This window comes from Triticum urartu, chromosome 7A, assembly GCF_056163025.1.
Source record: "Triticum urartu cultivar PI428250 chromosome 7A, HENAU_Tu73, whole genome shotgun sequence".
In the NCBI taxonomy this organism is placed as follows: domain Eukaryota; kingdom Viridiplantae; phylum Streptophyta; class Magnoliopsida; order Poales; family Poaceae; genus Triticum; species Triticum urartu.
The window spans coordinates 94,228,314-94,238,439 of record NC_141879.1 but is presented as its reverse complement, the minus strand read 5'-3'; positions in this window follow the sequence as shown (position 1 = coordinate 94,238,439).

Sequence of the window (10,126 nt, the reverse complement as noted above, 5' to 3'; positions counted from 1 at the left end):
AGACGAGAACCACATGCTATCTGAATTACGGTAGACATTATTCAGTAGTACATCATTGCAGTGTAAAAAAATAAAACAAACAATGAAGGGCCTACATCTGCACCTAGCCAAACCATGTTATAAAGGGTGGACGAGTTAGCATAGAGCAAGCATAATACCAGCACCTATAATGTTTGCAAAGTGGAAAAGAGAAGGATGAGAGAGGCGAACAAGTTATGTGTGATGGGATTGAGAGACCTTGGGAACAGGTAGCGTGCTTTGGTAGAGTCTGAATCGGCTCATTATCTTTTGCTCTTTGACTTTTCCACGGCACTAGCCGTGCGCAATCATGAGGTCATATATAACCGAAGATGCAAGACTACAGTAGCCCCTCAGGTCAGAGGGTGTTATGTCGACCAAGGCTACAAATTGTCTGGGTGGACAGGACCAGCCCGAAGCCCACGCCTAGCATCCCCTCGAGCATGAAGAAAGATGAGACCCTCGCGTTACACGTAGAACAGGCCAATAACGTCCACAGAGTTTTCCACATTGAACTCAGTGTCCTCATTGCAAGCGAGAAAGATGGTGAGGTGGCTTGTGTTCCGTTATGGCCCGACGAAGGGGCAGAAATCGTAAAAGTAATCCGTAACTTTGGCAATGCGCCCTTCAGCATGTGTTTCTTGAAGAGTGTGTGATTGATATCTAGTTTTCTCCATTTCATCAAAACTTTCTTAGTATGCTTCTAACAGTTCTGTCTATGATGATCACGATTTTTTGTTCCCACTAGAATTGTTCAAAAATCTTGAGAAATTTTTGCAGGGGAAAATCATATGACTACAAGTAAGATGATTACACTCCCAAATACGAGGATGCAGTCGTACAAAGCCATATACAGATCAAGGAGACGTGTTAACATGGTTAGGTTATGTTGTGATGGTTTGTATGATAACATCGTTGCCTGATCATAGCGAGTCGCCGGTGCTCGCCCTGCCTCCCCTCGTTTGTTGTCAATCTCCTTCCAGGACTAGTGCATCCCTGCCTACCCTAGCGGCACATGGGTGTCCAAGATCCACCTCCTCCATCAGACGCCTCTAACTCCTCCTATGTTCATTTCTCCCCCCAAGACCATGTTGACACCCCACCCCTGGAGAAGCAGTCCTCACGCGCCTACTCGCTTGGGCCGGCCCGGCAATGCAAGGCGATCAGCTCGCTTGGCACGTCATGCATGACGCTCGGTTCGTGGTCGACCTAGTTGACCGTTCACCCGTTGACCGTCAACTTTTCAGGAAATTACAAATTCTAAAAGACAATCAGGGAATTCAAAATTCATGGATTTGAAAAAAGTTCATGAATTAAACTTGAACAATGTTCATGAATTCAGAAAATGAGAATTTGGAAAAAAGTTCAAGGATTTGAGCAAAGTTAACACATAAAAAAAAATCACGATTCACGCATTTGGAAGAGTTCATGTATATGAAAGTTCACGAAAACAAAAAATAGCAAAAAGGAAAAAAATGTCTAAACAAACATAGAAAAACCAGTCGGAAGCTTTTAGAAGCTTCACAAAGATGGCTCGGGACATTCACAAAAAACTAACGCAAACCGCTACATGTGCCGGTCCATCACGTAGGAGGGATATGCGCCATTTGCTGATTGCCCTATCAGTGTTGTTATAAACACCAAACAGGAAGTGGCCAAGAATCCGGACAAGACTCTTCTTGAAACCAATGGAAATTTAATCCAAGATCCAAAAGGCCTCCGAAAGTAAAAGACCAAGCTCGTTTGCCCATAGGTCCAAAAATGCAAACTCAGACCAGGGGTGTGGACTCGAAACCCATTCCATGAGCTGACTGAATCTGAGAATCCACAGTCCAGGACTCCAGAACTATATTCGCTTCATGCGAGACTACCTAACCGGCACACCTAACTTAAAAAACAAAACTAACCGTCATACCTGAAGTTTTTGTCTCTGCGCTACACAGCACCGGACCGTCCTATACCTGGGTTGGCTTCGCTCGTTCGCTTTGTTTTTATTTCTGTTTCTTTGTTTTTGGTTTTTTGTGTTTCTTCATTGGCTTTTTTGTTTTTGTTTTTATTTATTTTTCACCGTTTTTCTTTGTTCTTTCACAATTTTCATTTTCTTTCTTTCTTGTTTTCTTCAATTTTCTTTGTTTCTTTGTCCGTTAACACTGGCTCTTTTGCTTTTCTTTCTTCATGTTTCTTTGTTCCTTTCTTAGTTTTCATCGGGTTTCTTACTTTTTCTTTCATTCCTCTCTCTGTTTATCTTTTTTCCTTGTTTTTTGTTTCTTTCTTAGTTTTATTAGTTTTCTTTGGTTTTGCATTGTTTTTCTTTGTTTCTCATGAGTTTTCACGGTTTTATTTGAGTATGCCGTTTTCTTCATTTCTGAGATGTTTCTTTTTTCTGTTTCTTCAATTTCCACTTTTTTGTTTTTGTTCAATATATGTCTATATTTTTCATACAAATGTGTATATTTTACATAAACACCAAGCACACTTTTTCATACATGTTCAAAAATTTCAAATGCATGATTAACATTGAAAAAATAATTATGTTTGATGTCTATTATTTTATACACATAGTTAATTTTTGTTATATGCCAGGAGCATTTTCGAATAAATGTCCAACATTTTTATAATCTAATATTAACATTTTTATCCACAATCACGTTTTCTAAAATTTATATTTTTTATATTCAAAAATTTAAATACATGTTCTACATTTTTTTGTACACGTTTAATATTTTCGAAATAGATGACTAATTTTTTTCAACTATTAGTGTTTGATGACTACTTTTTCCATACATATCGTACATTTTTTGTGTACATCTAGAACATTTTTTATACACAATTAACATTTTTTAGATATATGATTAACATTTTTGATACATGATCAACAGTTTTTTTAATTTTATTTTTTATGTTCAACATTTTTAATAAGAGTTATGTTTTTTTGTATACATCAGGGTTTTTTATACATGTTTAACATTTTTGAAATAGATGATTAACAGTTTTTTTCTCAAATGCTTGATTAACATATTTTAAATATATGATTTTTTTCATACACATTGTATTTTTTGTATACATGTTCAGTTTACATGAGAAATATTTTTTCTATACGCATTTAACATTTTACAAATGCTAGATTAACATTTTTCAAATGTTTTTATATAGAGTGTGTTTTATTGTAATAAATATATTTAGAATATTTGGTAGTACAACAAAGGTAAAAGAAGCAAAAAAAATGAAAAACCCGGAAAAACAAGGTTGTGGCCTCCTGTGAGCTTTGTCGGCCCAGTCGCGCACTCCCTCGAGCGAGGCTACCCTACGTCTCGCGTCAAGCCAGAGATTGGTGTGCCCGGTCCAGGATGCCATCCAAAAGCCGAGCAGAAGTTGAAGCCCATGGCTTGCCCAGAATCCAAAGTTGGGCTGACCACATAGACGTCAAGCCCATTCGATCCTCATTTGGCAGGTACTAACAGAATTCATGGAGGGATGGCAAATATACCTCAAATCTCAAGAATACCCTCTCATGCGAGAATAGGGAAGAGAGAAATCCTTTAGAGGGAAAATAATAGTAGTTCGTATTTGAGTTAGTAAACCCCAAAAGGAATTGATGATACATATATAACTACGACCACGGGTGGAGTGTGTTCCCTTCATGCTACATGAGTAACTAAACTTCAGCACCTTCCTCTCATATGTAATCTTTCACAAAACAATGGACGAAAATTAGGAAGGCTAGCATGAGAATAGAAGACATCAGGAATTTAGTGCTTACATTAAAAATATTTTGTGCAAGGGTGTGCATTGCCTTAGTGCAAAATTATTATCTGCTAGAAGATGCCAACAATGAGGCTTTTGCAATCTAGGCAATTGTGTGATATCTAGAAAGTCAATGTACTGCCTCGATTGCTTCCCGTCGCAGTCTTCTCTGGATTATTAGTCCCCATTCGGTATGGAGGAAACAGTTTGGAAAGCTATCGGAAAATTATTTCTAAGGAATTCTAGCCTATTGAAAAATCGTGAATGTCGCCTAGAGGGGGGGGGGGGGGGGGGGAGTAGGCGTTTTAAAATAATTACGGTTTAGCTTGAACAAATGTGGAATAAACCTAGCGGTTAATTTGTCAAGCACAAAACCTAAAACAACTAGGCTCACCTATGTGCACCAACAACTTATGCTAAGCAAGATAAGCAACTATGTGATAGCAAGAAATATGACAAGAAACAATATGGCTATCACAAAGTAAAGTGCATAAGTAAAGAGCTCGGGTAAGAGATAACCGAGGCACGCGGAGACGACGATGTATCCCGAAGTTCACACCCTTGCGGATGCTAATCTCCGTTTGGAGCGGTGTGGAGGCACAATGCTCCCCAAGAAGCCACTAGGGCCACCGTAATCTCCTCACGCCCTCGCACAATGCAAGATGCCGTGATTCCACTAAGGGACCCTTGAGGGCGGTCACCGAACCCGTACAAATGGCAACCCTTGGGGGCGGTCACCGAACCCGTACACTTTGGCAACCCTTGGGGACGGTCACCGAAACCCGTCAAATTGCTCGGGGCGATCTCCACAACCTAATTGGGGACCCCGACGCTTGCCCGGAGCTTTACATCACAATGATTGAGCTCCGAACACCAACAACCGTCTAGGGCGCCCAAGCACCCAAGAGGAATAAGCTCAAGGGTACCAAGCACCCAAGAGTAATAAGTTTCTCAACTTGTAACTTCCATGTATCATCGTGGAGAACTCAAACCGATGCACCAAATGCAATGGCAAGGGCACACGGAGTGCCCAAGTCCTTCTCTCTCAAATCCCACCGAATCAACTAATACTAGGGAGAAAAATGAGAGGAAGAACAAGAAAGAGAACACAAAGAACTCCAAGATCTAGATCCAAGGGGTTCCCCTCACATAGAGGAGAAAGTAATTGGAGGAAATGTGGATCTAGATCTCCTCTCTCTTTTTCCTCAAAAACTAGCAAGAAACCATGGAGGAATTGAGAGTTAGCAAGCTCGAAGAAGGTCAACAATGGGGGAAGAACACGAGATCAAAGGATAAGGTTCAATGGGGAAGAAGACCCCCTTTTTATAGGAGGGGGAAAATCCAACCGTTATGTGCTCAGCCCGCACACGAGCGGTACTACCGCTCAGGCAGAAGAAACAGGGAAACGGAGTAACAAAACATGAACCTTGGGGTGGTAGTACCGCAGGAGACAACGGTACTACTGCTGGGTTAAGCGGTACTACCGCTCCCTTCGGCGGTACTGCCGCGCAGAACGAAGGGAAAAGGGAAAGAGGGACCGGGCGGTACTACCGCGGAGGAAGGGCGGCACTGCCGCTAAGGAGCGGTACTGCCGCACTATTGCCGCAGCGAGGTACCGCACAATCCGACACAGAAAAAGACCCCTTGAATCGACGCGGTAGGGACCTGGTAAGCCAACGGTAGTACTGCTGCGGAGTCACCGCCGGTACTACCGCTGCGGAGCGGTACTGCCGCTTGTGACTCCTCAGCGGTACTACCGCTGGGTACCACGGTACTACCGCTGGGACCCTGACAAAAACCACACTCAAGAAAACCAGAACTGCCATAACTTCTGCATATGAGCTCCGAATTGAGCAAACTCAAGCTTGTTGGAAACAAGACGACGAGTAGCATCAAAACAGCATGTGAACCTCCAACATCAAAACATCAAAATAGCATGTTATAGTAAGAAGAGGCAGGGGAGGTATGCCAACAAATAGAGGAGTGAAACCTCCAACCGAGAAGAACCGGCAAAACCTCCAACATTGAAAACATCATAGAAGAAGCATGTGAACTCCGTTTTCGATGAACTCGAGTTTGTCATCAAGATGACCAAAAGCTCTAAGACTCTCAAACAGAACCAAACAAGAACCAAGAAAGATGATGCAAGGATGCAATGGTTTGGCTCTCAATGAACGATACGATCAAGATACTCATCGAGAGCCCCCCTTGATAGTACGGCAATCGATCCTATAACCCGGTCTCCCAACTACCATCATGAGACCGGTAAAATAGAAAACCTATCAAGGGCAAACCTTTGCCTTGCACATGGTCCACTTGAGCTAGATGATGATGATCTTGACTTCCTCAAGTTGGACCATCTTTCTTGATTGTGTTGGCTCGATGAAGACTAGTTGATTGCTCCCCCATACTCCACTATGGGTGAGCCACTCTTTCGCACATCTTCACATGTCCATTGTCACCACAATGGACGGCAAGCTTCAAGCATTTGATCTCTTCGTGATGCTCCACTTGAACTTGCACACCGCAACCTTTCTTGATTGTGTTGACTCGATGAAGACTAGTTGGTTGCTCCCCCATACTCCACTACGGGTGAGCCACTCTTCTGCACATCTTCACAAGTCCATTGTCACCACAAAGGACGGCAAGCTTCAAGCATTTGATCTCTTCGTGATGCTCCACTTGAACTTGCACACCGCAACCTAACCCCACAAAGAACCCTCACAAAGACCATGGGTTAGTACACAAAGCGTAATTGACAATGCTTACCATACCATGGGATCACTTGATCCCTCTCGGTACATCTTCTACGCTTTGTGGGTTGATCAACTTGATTCACTCTTTGACTTAGTCTTGATCAACCTCTCACAAGACCAATCTTTAGGTAATTCCTTGAACAACACCTTGGTCGACACAAACTCTCCTTGAAACCAATACATGTACTCCAAGAAAAGCCTATGGACAAAACCTTCAAATATAACTCAAGGCAACCATTAGTCCATAGAGATTGTCATCGATTACCAAAACCAAACATGGGGGCACCGCATGTTCTTTCACCTATGTTGGTATTTCCTTCAAAGTAAACACTAACTAGGGATCCCCTAAATGATTTTGGGCCCATGATTTCACATGAACACGGACATTCTGCTGCAGCTCATTTGTTTGTTTGGTGTATACCTGAGGAAAAAGAGAGAGAATGGATAAAAATGGCTCATCAACCATCCATATTGAGGCCTACATTTAAATGGTTGGTCTATGCAACATAGGACCCGCTGTAGATAGTTGCTCAATATATAATTCTATGCCAAAAACTGAATCTTTAGGACCCACATGTCAATCCTCTTTTTCTTGTGTTTGTTTTCATAAAAGCCGAAAATCGCACTACTGTTGGTTTTTTGTATCTGTTGTTCCTATGTTTTGCAGATTTGTTCCTTTCTGATTCCTTAATGTTTCCCAATTCTGGTGGTTTTTCTAATAACCTTTGACTAGAGCAGGACCTTACTTTGAGATGCGTATTGCAGTTATAGTTCAAGGGTTTTACCTTGTCATGGGGATAGGCTTGACCAATAAGGAGCAACACACACATAGATGGTTGTGCAGAGGCCAAGCGAGTAAGAACAAGTTCAATGCTACACTTATAGAGAATAAATATCATAAAAATAAATCATCATAGCGCCTTCTATTTCTATGGTGGACGCTAATTGCTGGCGCTAAGTCAACCTCTACACAATTTTTTTAATAGGTCCATGAAAAAGGACCGAGAAGTCAACACTTATTTTTTGCATCATCCCATGCCCGGCTCCAGCATTCTTTAGTCCAACTACCTATAAACCAAGAAATCGATCCCACCGTTCTCTTCTAGCTCTTGGGCTTAGTGTTGGGCATTCCCCAAGATATATGTTGTGTTCATGGGTGAGGATGTCATTTCATCTACTCATGCCGAGAGAACCACCACACGTACTCCTGCATTAGACACAAACACCTAAGGCATGACTCATCACTCCAAGCTGTTGGGTGCTTACATTCACTACCATGTCATTTGTGTCTATGTCCAAGGATGGCGTGATACGACATGCCGAGTGGTTCTTGTCAAAGCTCGGGATTGAAATCAAATGAGATACAATGTACTGCAGTCGGTGACGAGCCCAACCTTGCTCTTCTTATGATCCGTGCCCGTACAATCTCACAATGATGTGTTGGACCAAGTCAAACTGCTCAATGTAAGCTACCTAGACGCATCACTCACAACTGTCTGATGTGGATACCCTACCACTGCTACACTCATAGGCCATGCAGCACTCGGCATATCCCTGGACAGCATAGCGGGTTATGCCAAGTGTTTTCATGGGTTCTTTCCATAGCCTATGTCGAGTACAAAATCGAGGTACTCGGCATAATAAAGCAACATGACGGCTAGCCAATGGAAGTGGCGACACCACTTGGAGTCTCAACAACTTCCTCCCCTGCACCAACCATAAGAGTAATCTTTGAAAGGAAAAGAGAGAAGAGCACTAGCTTGAGGATATAAGCCATCGGGAATGGAATGGTTGGTATGCGATGGCTTTCAATTATTACATACTAAATGTAAATAATGAGACCTCGCTGATGCAATTCATGAAAACCACTATGTTTTCTTTCCATTGATGTGGACCTGTATTTATTTATTTTTGATTTCTGAAGAGTTTGGCAAGGAAAAACATGAAAAATCACATGTGAAAAGTAATGGAATAGAATAGTTTTCATGGAGGTCGTTGATGGTTCGAGTTTGCTATCAATATATCAATCTTCTAGAGAAAAATATCACACGACTTCATGAAAGCTACCACTTTGAGCAGGTTGTTTCCTGTGTGCATTCTTTCGATCTTCTTGAAAGTGTTTGGCCATCAAATAGAATCAAATCGTGTCATTAATCTTTCTTTGGGAAACATTGTTTGAGATCTCACATTTGAATTTCCATGAAAATGCGCGTTCAGGTCTTCTCTATCTAACAAAACCGAGCGCAAAAACATGGTTAGCTCAGCTGATTATGGATATAATAAGATATGAAATAAGAAAGATCATGGTGAATTGAATGTCAGAGATTCCATGACGTACAGGACAATGTAAATTGAATGTGTTCCATTTAAGCTTCTGCCACATAAAAAGATCAAAGGTGATAATGTGAATCTAAGCAATAACTTACTAGCTACATGCAACTTTACTTAGAAAGCCACAGTGTAATTTAGCATAATACTCTATATACCAGTGTAGGCTGAAGCTTTTTTTCTTTACATGACTCATTGGTCAAGGGGTTTACTCCTCTTATTAATTAAAAAAGAGTATAACAATAGCCTCGCCGCTCATTCTCTCGGAAACTTATGTGCTAAAAGAAATAAACTTTTTTTAGAAATGGAGAAGGACCCCCGGCCTCTGCATCTGGACGATGCATGCAGCCACTTTATTAATTATTCACATAAGACCTTACAAAGCCATACAACAGTAAGACTAAAGCCACCGTCTAGGCAACATCTGTCGCTACTCCTATCCAGTTGATGTAGGGATGCTGATAGTCTGGGCCTAATACCAAACAGACCTCGCAGCCAAACCTAACGTCTAAGACCTGAGGTCCCAACCAGGACGCCTGCCGGGTATGGGGCACCCACCAGTCCGGCGCACTCCTCAACTAGGACGCCTGCCGGGTATGAGGCCGCCGCAGCCACCTGCCACCAACCCATCTTCAGAGTTGTACTGTTGCATCTACCATGCCAGGTCACTCTGCCATTGACGCCACCACGACGCCAGACAACGTCGTCCTCCTGCGCGAGTCCATCCTCGCACATCGGACACCGAATCTGCACTGCGCCACGCCATCGAGATCCGTCGCTATCAATGTGTAGGATGAAGCACCGCTCCACCAAAGATGCGGTCCACTGGTCCCTTGAGCCCGTGCACACCTCCAAGAACAACGCCCCCAAGGGGGAAACGACATAAGAATGTCGCCGTTTTCCGATATATTGATCTAGCGTTTCCCTGGAGGTAGCAGACAGTGACTTTGAACTTCTCCTCGGCGATGCCTTAAAGAAGGGAATGCCACAAAATAGCGCCGCCACCGCTGGCTTTGGCAGTAAGCCGAAAGCAAGTTTTCAACCGGATCTGTTCAAAGGACCTCCATCAAGCATCTCGTGCACGGATCGCCGCCATCTCTGCCGGGGACTGGACGATGGATCCAAGCCGCCGCCGCCTGACCGGCCACGGCACCACCACGGTGCCTAAGTGGCGCCGCCAGGCCCACCATGCCCGCCTGTAGACGCCCTCCAGATCTGCCGGCCCGCGGAAGCCCATCTGGGCAAGGCAAGGCCCGCGATATGTGCCACCGCCACAGGTG